We start from the raw sequence: 12,137 nt of genomic DNA on the forward strand, positions 1-12,137 counted from the left end.
AAAGGGATGCTAGTGTTTACACGAATCCTAAAGAGATGGTGCTATGTTTTGTTCAGCTAACTGTTTCCAAGTGCTTTTTTTAAGGGCTCGACCTCATTCCTTCTTAGGTCCTGTACATGCATACAGCACAAATGATGGTTTCTAATGACCTTTTGTAGTTTTGTGTGTTTCAGTGGCAGTTTTAGGGATGAAATCACAGGCATGAAACAATCCTTCGACGAAATGTGAGTAGAAAAATAATTGGTACCAAAAGCAGTGTATGGAGAGGCACTTCTGACACTTGGAATGGAGGCAGTCTTTAGGGAAAGGAGCACGTAATGAAAAGGAGGGATGTGCACTGGAAAGGAATACAAGGAATTGGGGCTGGGGGGAACATATTAGGAGAAAAGTGGAGTTTCTCAATACTTATCTACTAGAAAACAATACTGGAAGACTAGATTACTAGGCAACTCTGTGCTGTGGACAAAAAATGCAAAAATACCTCATCCAGCACCAGAGCCATGAATCCCTCTTGCTTTTTGATTTTCTAGAAATTCAAACTTTCAGTTTTGCATAAAAGCTTATCTATCTCCACCTCATCCATTACCTTCATCTCTCTCAGATGTGGAAATATGGAATATGTATCAGAAAGAACCATCCGTAGAAAAAATTACAACTGTTGTTTGATGGAATTAAATAAGATAGTAAATCCTGAATAAATAAATCAAAAAGCATAGGCATTGTAGCTGGGAGTGAGACATAGTAACGAATTTGTTTGAATTGTGATGCTCTCTTTGCATACTCTTTTGGCTATGTTTGCCTAAGAAGGTAGATGCTTTAATGAAAAGGTAAATAAAAACAGAGATTCTTAAGTTCTAACAGACAAAGGGAACTTGTAACTTACTGTGATAGGCTTTCTCTCAATAATAACTATTGCATAATTTATTGTTCCTTTTATTGTTTCAAAAAAAGAAAAATGGTTGCATATTCATATCATATTAAATGTATATGCTTACAGAAAAGTCTGTACATCAATACTAATTAGCCATCTTTACTCACGTGCTAAATGACAAGAAACTGCATTTCATTCTCATCATGATGGTGTTCCTGTGCTGTCATTAAGGAAAGGTCTGTCAGTTAAATGTGAACACCCCAGAGTGCTGGTCTAGAGTGTCTCTGAGCAATGGCTCAGAGCATTACTGTATGATGTCTCCAGAGTAAGTGAGCAGCGAGGACTTCAGTCTGCAGCTGGGGATGCTGTTAACCCTGCTGTCACCCTGCTGTCACCCTGCTGGTTCTTGTGGGTCTGCTTCTGCTGCTACACTTGCATTTCTGATATTAATCAAGGCATGGTCTTACTATATACGGGTCTATACTATAAATATAACATGGTCTTACTGTACATGTGGTTCACTAGAAGGCCTTTTGCAAGGACATAGACTGGCAAAATGTAGAATTTTGCTGTGTTGGTTTTGCAGTCCTTATGCCTGGTCTGGATTTTAATGTACACAAGATATAACTTCTTGGGAAAATTTTAAATCTAGTACAAATACCAAATTAGCTGAGAAGCAGAGATCTTTTCTCCTCACCAAGGAATATTCTTAAAAATGATATCTCTGCTATGAAAATGCAAGTGGTTTTTGTTGTTTGTTTGTTTTTAAATGAAACCAAGTATACTCTCTAACAACCTTTATGAAAAATCCTGCTTTGAAAGTACATTAAAAATTCATTCATTTACAGGCATTTGAAGTATACAGGTTTAAGTATCCATTAAAAAATAAAAAATTCAGTCATTTTATAAGTTAGCTCTCTTAAAGACAGCTGAAGAGGTTTACTGCTATGTAGGGAAAGAAATCCTCGGTTCTAGAACTGTTATGGAAACTGTCTGCTCCACGATGACTGTTCTGCAAACCAAAAGATATTGAAAAGAAGTTTATTTTGGAAACCTCTTTTTGCTAGCAAATATAGCAGTATAATTTTGAATATGTAGAGGCATCTATGATTAACAATTTACCTTGTTTTGATACATATCCTACTCTGTATTTTTTTTCCAGTGCAGTCTTACTGGTAGTGACAAGAAAGAAGATAAAGATCTCAAGAAAAATAGCTACTTCAGACATTTTCATACTCTGAAAACATAGAATTGGTTATGCTATGGCAAGGGCAATGCAAGTTATTCTTTAAAGGGATTTTTTTTCCTTTTCTCATTGCAAAGTTGACTTGAAAGGGTAATAAAATACAAGAGCTTACTTGTGTTTTGTCTTGAGTACAATCATCTAGACTTATTGTCAAAAACTGAGGAGTACTAAACAAGGGATACCTTGGCTGGAAAAATCTGCAAATTCATGCTTGGGTGAACCCAGGAGCCCAAGGAATTAAAATAGTGACCCAGGTACATTAGCAATGAGAGGCCATTAAAGAGCAACACATTATTAGGTGTCAATTTTGGGCTATCAAAACAAGATGCTGAAATTTAAGACTACATTGAGATTTAGGCTCATGCTGTGGATACATAAGTCATAAATAAGTCTCTCCTGGCAGTAGTTGTCTGGTATGTCACAAAAGTGAATGACTGGCCCTGAGGACCAAAGCAGGGAGCTTGCAGAGCTACATGAGGTTTTCCTTTTCAGCTGTGCAGCACTGCATTAGCAACTTGTCTTGTAGAAGTGAGTAATCTGGGGATGCTATAGCTCACTGCAATAGCTCACTATAGGTCTTTGTCCACTGAAGGGAAGAGGCATGGAAATGTACAAATTGGTTAGGGATTTCTATATTATTTATCTAACTTGTTACAAAATGTGGACAGAGTTAGGATGATAGGAAGTGATGCTAACAGACAGTGTCCAAAACATGGCTAAAGTCGTTACTTCTCATTACTTCTGTCAAGTGACAGCAGTGGATTGTTCATCCCTGCTCATTTCTAAAATTAGTAAGTAAAAATTACTCTGCATTCTTCCTCTCTGAATGATTACTGAGTTTGAGCCATCATTTTTAGGCTTCTAAGCCAGTGAAAGAGAAACTTCTAAGTGGGTCTGAGTGACTCAATAGTATTTTCTGTGCAACTTACAGATGACCTTCAAAATGTGAGTAGGAACGCGAGAACTGTAGGATACTGCTATTTTGGCTAATGACTCTTTTCTTCTTCCCCAATAGGACTTTTACAATTAGATCAGTCCCTGGTTAGTATATTGACAGAATACTCTTTTATACTTAAAGCTTAGAACAGCTAATACGTATAAGAGCATTCATTTAATCATTTAACTAAATAATTATATCCCCAAGAAACAACCTGATGGGATGACGTGCCAAAGAAGACAGAAAGAGTTTTTAAAATCTGCAGTGATTTAATTAAATAAACACATTATATTATATTATTTATAATTAACTTTCCAAATAATTTATTTTGCAGCCTTTCAATTTCCTCCATATCATTCTGCCTCATTGAAAAATCCAGTCATATTTGACAGCCCCAATCTGGCATTTAAATGTGACCAAAGTAGACAGAGCAATCATTCTTTAAAGAACCTATCTTGACTGACATACTAAGAAAATCTTAAAATCAGTGCCAAAAGCCACTTTTGCCTATAGCAATCATAAATAAGGCCATTTTGAGGCCAAACATATTTTATTATTATGTATATAGAGCTTACTGTATTCTGATAAATTTTATCCACAGTTTAAGGAGCATTAAACTCTCTGGGTGCCTTCTCATAGGAAGTAGTAGCCAGGAAACACTACAGAAAACAGGAAATTTGTCTTTTTAATGGTAACAATCAGTGAAGGATTAAATTCTTTTAAAATTACTTTAAATTTACAGCAAAGGCCATATACAATCTTCTTTTTCTTTCAGCACTCCATCTCACTACCCAAATTCTTCTCTGCTTCCAATTCAGGTGCTGATCTTTTCCTCTGGCTTTCCTAAGAAATAAAAAGGGTTTTTACCATGTGACTCTTCTACTTTTAGCATCTCTGTTCACTCAATCTCTCATCAAGCCATGTTTCTTTTCACCTGAATGGCCTTATTGCCACGTAAGTTTCATATTCAATGTCCATAAAAAAATTCATGTTAAATGTTGAGAAAGACATGCTTTCAGAAGTAAATGTAGAATGCAGAGGAGAACTAGTTAAATATTGTCTTTAATATTGGACTTAAAGTACATGCTCTACACCAAAAGTCATCATGATTTCAACCAGGCATATATTCCCTTGACTTAATCAAGGAATAAGCAAGTATATGGCTAGTATTGATGCCTGGATATTTAGCTTTTGCCAGCCACTGTTCTCTGAAGAACTCTTTTTGTCAGCTCTCCAGCTAAATAGAATATAGAGTCCTGATGGGCTGTTGTGAGTGGTCTCTCCCTATTATCTGAGTTTTCTATTTTTGCTTAGTTGTGTAGGTTTTAGGCACAACACTGTTGTTGTCACCTTGGTTACCTTTTTCATGCAGGATTGAACCACAGAGTGGTTAGCATAAATTATTATATTAAAGATAGTACTCAATTCCATTTGCTTAGAAATCTAACACTTTTTCTCTGAACTGAAACTACTTTTAACTTGATATTGTAGCATTTTTCTATTCTGCATCTCTACCCAAACATATATTCATTTTGTCTATATCGTATCTGATAGCAATACTACCCAAACATTGCTGGGTGTGATGGGATGCTTTTTTAAATGTGGGTCCACTGATTCTGCAGACATTAAAATAAAGAAGAAAAAGTTAGGCTGTTTGCACTGCCTAATGAAAAAATATTGGCGTACTGGCTGCAGAAAAGCCTTCTGTTCACAAACAAACAAATAAATAGCCTAACTGAATTGGGGAAAATAGTCATGATTTAAAAGTTCTTCAGCTTTACTGAAGTACCATAAGTCTTTTGGAAGTGATGGAACAATCTTGTGAGACCTAAATCTAATCTGTGATGGCTTCTGTTCAGATATTTAGTGTGTGAAACATTCATCTTGGCAGAATCATGATGGATTATAAGATTTTTATGTAGAATGTTGCTGTAAGGAGCTTTATTTTTTGACTGTCAGGTGAAAGTGTGGTATATATGCAAACTGACTTTGCAAAGCAACAACTGCTGTTTGCTTTTAAGGGCCTTATTCTGGTAAAAGTCTCTGCAAAGTTGTAAAAAGAGGTTAATTTAGGATAAAGCTCATCCCATTTAATACAGCCTGAAGGCAATAATTAAGCTTTTCCAAACGGAAAAAAATTCACTCAGAACTAACATCCTGATGTGGATGAACAAGTTGGATGTGGCAAAACAGACTTGATCAGGTTAAGCTTGTACTGATACAAATCTTGATCCAAGATTTCTTATATTTTTTTAGAAAATGGACTCATGTTTTTCTCCGTGTCCTGAGAAATTGCTTCTATTTCTAAGCAAACACACTGGAGATGCATGTGCTTAGTGGGAAACTGTTTGGGACTTTCATGTTTGTCAAGAGTCTTGCAAACTTGCACAAGTGCCTTGCTATTTCCATATTCAGTTTATGCCTGCAGATACAGTGAAAAACAAATTCAGTTTTCAATTACTGCAAATCTTATTACTCTGTCAGACTATGAAGAAAATGTTGTATTTAAATGCATGCAAATAATGGAGGGTATGATCCAGACTCCAGTGAAGTCAATGGGATATTTTTATTTAGGGAGGCAATTTTCAATTAACTCAGCCCATGCATGAAAAACAGATGTAAAAGTTAAATGGGAATGGTACTTTCAGGTGTTGATATCTTGCTATCAGTGAATCCAGTGTCAATGAACTCTTTAGCACAGTTCTCAAGTACTTGCATGATTAACTATTTTGCTGTTGTTTGTCACTCTGGTGTTACTATTTCACACGTTTTCCATATGACAGTGAGATAATGAAAAATAATTCCTCATGTGGGCCATATGTGAATAACTGTAGCATAAAGTCATACTAAAACAGTCCTGTTAACTTCAATCAAAATTATAGTTACATTATCATACATCAGCTATTATGCAGTGAATGGGAAACCAGCTCTATTATTGAATATACTCTACTTTTTGTTGATGATAGTAGTAAACTGCATTCAGAACCATATGAACCTCTTACTTCAAGCCTCCAGGCATGTGATCAGTATACTGACCTGCTGCTTTCTAGAAATTAAGAGTATGGTAAATCCCTGAAGCGTTCACCTCCACCATTTTCTTTAACAGTCTCTTACAGGACTTCACTGATTAATTGTCAGACTGAGTATACTTGAACTAAGTCATTAATTTTGTCTGAAAAGGTATAATTCCAGAGCACTTTCTCTAGCAAGGTGGTATTGCTTGCATTATTAAATACTTTCTCTAGTGCCTGTCATCCATAAACCCTCTACTCCCTAAGCACAGATCCCTATTTACCTGCAGTTCACAGATACAGACAATAAACTGAGATTTTGTACTTCAGGTGTCCTTTGATGAGACAGTTTGTTTTTCTGAGTCTAAAATAGCAGTATATTATGAAATTTGGGTATTTTGAAGCTTTTTACTATGTTAGAAGTGAAATTGCTCATATTGCTCATTTTTGTATACATATTTTTCCATAATTTAACCAGGGTTCCCCATTTTCCCTGAAGGGATGAAGTGAGTAGGAAGAATGGAGAGATAGTGAAGAAAAAGGGAATTTAAATGCAATTCTTTTTGCTATAAAAAGTCATAGCATATTAGAGACTTTTGGCAAATAGTTTATTTTAATTTTAATATAAAATATAACATAAAAATTTTGTTCTATTGTAATAAAAAACTACCTTAATTTATCTGGTGTGATTCTACATGAACAAAATTAATTGCTGCAGCTTTTTTTTAATGAGCATTTAGTCAAACAAAAATAAATCCTAAACATCAATAGAAGAAATAAGGATCCTGAGCCTCATTCATTTAGGGAGTATTCCCTGCACACTTGTGTTCCTGAAAGGATCCATATCATTTATTGGACAATGTAAACCAGTATAGGATATAGTCTTGGCCTATTTAACACTTAATAAGTATAGTGTGTATGATTTTAACCCCTGGTTGTGAACATCAGTATGGTCACACAAGGTTTACACCATTATAAATTTATAACAAAAATTAACACTCCTTTGCATAGAGACAATTTATTCTGACTCATCATTGAAATTCATTGGGAACTAAGCACTCAACCACTACATCTTCAAAGAAATCCTCCCAAACCTAATTTAGCAAAGAATTTAAGAATTCATTGAATTTTGAGCATGACAGTATTTATTTTCTTATGCTCCTGTCCAGAGAAGCAGTTGTACCTATGCTTTCAATCCATCCAAGGAAAGAAATGAATGAAGAGGATGATATATTTTTATACAATTCAAGCATGGTTGTGTTTTCTCAATTTGTGTTCTATAAACACTAGTAAATATGCAGAATAATTAATTTTTTCTGATAATTCATGCTGGGGGTTGACTCTAATAGCTTACACCTAAATGAGGGAATGAAGTTTGGGGTAGCAAGTCTGTGAAACAAAGTGATGGGAGTGAGAGAGTCCTTAGGAAAGATGAGGCATACCTCAAGGCTCACTTCAAGTGCCTGTAGATCTAAGTACACTTGCCTGGGAAACAAGCAGGAGGTGTGAGAGCTCCCTGTGCAGACACTGAAGTATGGCACTATTGGGGTAACCGAGCTAGAGTGGGATGGCTTGGATGACTGGCGTTCTGTGACACAGGGAGACAAGCCCTTTAGGAAAGACATACTGGGAGGATGAAGAGAGGCACCCTTGTACATGAAGCAGCAGCTTGAATGTGTGGAGCTTTTCTATGGAATAAAAAATAGGGCCTTGTGGAGCAGGATCCAGGAGAGGCAATTCAGTGTGATGTGTTCATGGATATTTTTACAGTCTATCCAATTAACATGAGGAAAGGAGCACAGACACCTTGGATCTCTTGGATCTTCTATTCACTGACAAGGAAAAATTGGTCAAGAAGGTGATGATCAGTAGGAGCCTTGTCTGTAGGAGTGTTCAAGATCCTGAGGGAAGTGAAGTCAAGTAGAAGACTTTAGTTTCTGAAAACAAAGTGGGCTATGGTTTGCAAGATAATATACTTTTCAGGGTTAAATTTTTTTTAATAACTAAACATGTTTGTGGAGCATATAGAACTTTATTAAGACCTCTCCTTCAGTTTTCTCTGGGGAAAACTTCCTTTCAGTCACAAAGACTTCTATGGAAATCAGGCACAAAAGGGTTGAATGTTTGTTAGGTAACACTACTTCATTACAGTTTCAAATTATTTTGTACAGTTTTTATATTGCTTTCAGTAAGACTTGAAAAATATTACTTATTTTGCCTTCTTTAAGGTAGGCCTGGATTGTACAAATTGGCCAGCAAAACCAAGCAATGTGATGGCTGAGAATATAAAATCCACCTTGGCTTATAAATGCTATTTTTTTTGCAGTAATGGCTTATGGAAACACCCTCTTCTCTGCTTTATTAAGTGTATAAATGGCAGACATTGAAAACTGGTGCTACTGGCAGAGTAAGGAATATGAAATCTCTTGACAACAAATTTGGACTTTATTTAAAGCAAAAGTAGACCTTTAAAGCATCCTAAACTGGTACCAAAAATGTAATAATCCTTTAAATGTGATGAACAATTAAAAATAACAAGTAGTATATTCATCTAGACTACCTGGGAAACAATGTGGAACATTTCGTAAAAATGGAGGTTCTTATAAGGGACATCACATGAAGACAGCAGAAGATGCAAAGTAAGAGGAGTGGGCTGAGGAAGGGATTAGTTTATAGCCAAGCAGTAGATTTCTTGGCAAAGGAGAGGCAAAAAGCCATGTGGAGTTAAACTGAGCCCAGTTAACCTTTGAGACTGCTAAATACAAATTAACTGTATCTGTCTTAGTAAGTCTGTGAACTAAAATTATCAGAAGCTGTGAGGTTGCTTTGCAAATAAACTTATCTGGTTCTGCTACTGCTCAAAAATACACTTTTGGCCACCGTTGAATAGGATATTGGGCTAAATGGGCTTCTAATGTGAGCCTGTGGCTCCTATGTTCTTAACTGACTCAGGTAATTCAGTGAGGACAAAAAGAAGCTAAGTTGCATGAGTTAGTCATAGTGAAAAATATAAAAATATTAATATATTTTTAATTATATTTTTTGTAAAAAGATTTTTTCCTTAGAAAAAGATTAGCAAGATGGAATATTAAAAATTAACAAGGTGTTTGGAGTACTGTGTTCTCCAACATGTGCATGTTATATGACCACATAACTGCATAGAATATTTTTCAACCTATAGCCTTAGTATTTTACAGAATACAGTTGGAAAACTTCAGTTGAATTTGAGATAGTTGAATTTGAGATGATGCTATTGACAGGGGTTAAAACACATTAAGCACATGTTCAACTTTTGATACATGTATTTTGTATTTTTTAATATTTTTTATTATTTTAATATTGTTTTGTAAAAGAAATAAAGATCAGACCAGAAAAGAAGGGGTACCATTGTGGAAAGTTCATGACATGGGCAATTGAAAGACACAGCTGGCAGCAGTTTTCCACTTGCAACACATGTTGATTTGCAAGCACAGTCAAAAAAAGTAGGGTGATTAAGGAATTTATTCTCATTCATTGTACCCTGCAGACAAATGTCTTCAATATTTAACCAAGAGATCAATGAAAGCAAATTGTTCACTGACAACCAGCTAGTTACTTTCCTTCAGGTGAAATACTGCTCTAAGTACTCTACCATTATGAGGACAGTTCTCTCTCTTTATTTTCCATTACTTCCTGTGTTAATTTTCCTCCCTATTTTTTATTATCTCTCCTCTAATAGTCTCCTTACAAGATAAAACTGTAATTAGAAATGCAAAACAGGTAGTTGCTACTGTGTCATATATTAGTCAAGCTCCAGTAAGGAGCTGCATTTTTCAATTTCATGTATGTTGATAACTGTAATTTCAAAATGAAGTATAGAGCCCAGAGTACACAAAAGTATTTCAGATGGATCTGCATGCAGTCTCCCCAGCTGGGCAGTGCTGTTTCACTTGTGGCACCGTTTTGTCCTTTGTTGGGCTAACTATAGATACTAGCCAGTACTGGAGGAGGAAAAGCCTCTGTAAAAATGATGTCAGCATTTCCAAGGAGGTAGTAGTTCTTTTCCAGTGCCATAAGGTCAAATCTGATATTCTATATGATTTTTTCATAGAACGTGGGTAGCAATGAGACTCTTCTATCTTGCACCCTCTCCTTGCTATGGGACAGTAGTTGTGAAATTCTTTATGTAGCTACCAAGCTGGGATGCAGTACATTTCGAAAGTTGCTGTATGCCTTAGAAACTACCCATCTTTTCATCTTTTGTGCCCTAGTGGCTAGGACAGTGGGCAGTTATTTTTTCTGAGGGTCATAGATAAGGAGCTTTTTATTGTTCCTAGCCAATTTATTAAATCCTAAATTGCACACTTGTAAACATGAAGAAGCTGATCCATGTGCTAGACAGTCAGTTTACAACATCATGCCAGCGTTTAGAACGGCCACAATCTCTTATCTCTAGCCTTCCACATATTGCTTTTGTCAGTTCTGTCAAGAGATGGCCTCGTTTGCACAGCTCTCATATGCCACTTTCTGGCCCTAGATCTTAACAAATCATTCTTCCAAAGGAGTAAACTGGTATTTTCCATCTGTCTTCACCAGTTACTCCTCCAGACGCAAACAAGGAAACAACAGGGAAACAAAGTAAGAAAAAATATACTTACTTAAATAGGAACTGCATCTGATTGCTCTTTATGCATATTAAGCCATGTCCTAGAAGCTTTTATCTGTTTTCTAGGATCCAATTGTGTTTTGTTCTCTACAAATACAAACCCAAAAGATACTTCCTGTAACATGCTCTTCATTATCATATGCTGTTATATATTCTGAAAATCACTTTACAAAAGACTTTTCCAAAAATCTATAATCATTATTTGTCTGAGTATGCTCCTTGCTTAGTTAAGAGAACTATAAATACTCCCTTGAAAATTGAGTTCTCAAAATAGAGAATGTTTAGGGGGAGTTCTTTATTTCCAGACAACTTTCTTGCTTTTAAGTAATATGCTTTCAGAAAAAGTTTCGTTGCCAGAACCAGTAGCATTAATTAAGAAGCAAGAAGTTGTAGTGGAAAAAAGTAATATTATGCAGCTAAGAGAACCTACTAAATGAGTTCTAAAGATATGCCTATAAATATGGGAAGATACTAGAAAAGTATTTTTTAATAAAAAATTTGTTTTCAGACTTCATTATGCATTGCAAATATTTTTACCCCTAAAACTAAAAGTTGCACTTGATTGATTTTAATAGGTCTGTACTTCACCCTATTGATTATTTATCAAATGCTGTCATAACAGCATGGTAAAACAGACTTGGTTAAACAGATCTGTAAGGCAAGATATAAATCAACATGGCAATTTTGACAGCAAGAAAATTACAGCAGTTCAGATACACCAAAATTTTGTTGCTATGTCCTGTGCATGTTGGTTAATTCTCAGTACAGCTTTGATAGACATTTGTAATCAGTGACACTATCTGGAATGCCTATACCTACTAATAACAACACAAGAAGAGCGGTCTTGTGTCAGGTCAGGTGTTCGTCTAGTCTGGCATACTCTGCAGCAAATGCTGAGGGAAAGAGAGTAACAACAGTGATACTTCCCATTGCATGTTCATCCAATTTTTGGTTTTAGTAGCTTAAGTACTTAAAATCATAAGAATGGCTTGGGTTGGAAGGGATGTGAGAGTCTGCAAAAAAGTGGTTCAAAATAAATAAAGTATGAGGGGGGGGGTGCTTGGGGGGAAACACAGCAAGTTCTGCCAAGGTGAGATGGTGCACTGCTCACAGCCTCACTCTCCTAGAGCTCCTAGGACAGACCTGGAGTGGTTGTCAGTCACTGGCACACCAGAAGCAATGCTCCTCATCCCTTCCTTGGAGCCCCTAACAAAATGGCTAGGAGAATGGAAGCCTCACCTGAGGGGGGCTATAGGAGACCAGAGCAGATAAAAGCAATAACACAAGGCATGCACCTGCTGAGTCCCTATTGTCTTGGATCTATAGCGGCTAAGACCATGGTGGAACCAAAGCAGTAACACTTTCTCTTTCTCTTTCTCTTTCTCTTTCTCTTTCTCTTTCTCTTTCTCTTTCTCTTTCTCTTTCTC

Source organism: Lepidothrix coronata, unplaced genomic scaffold (genome assembly GCF_001604755.1).
Source record: "Lepidothrix coronata isolate B3197 unplaced genomic scaffold, Lepidothrix_coronata-1.0 Scaffold56, whole genome shotgun sequence".
In the NCBI taxonomy this organism is placed as follows: domain Eukaryota; kingdom Metazoa; phylum Chordata; class Aves; order Passeriformes; family Pipridae; genus Lepidothrix; species Lepidothrix coronata.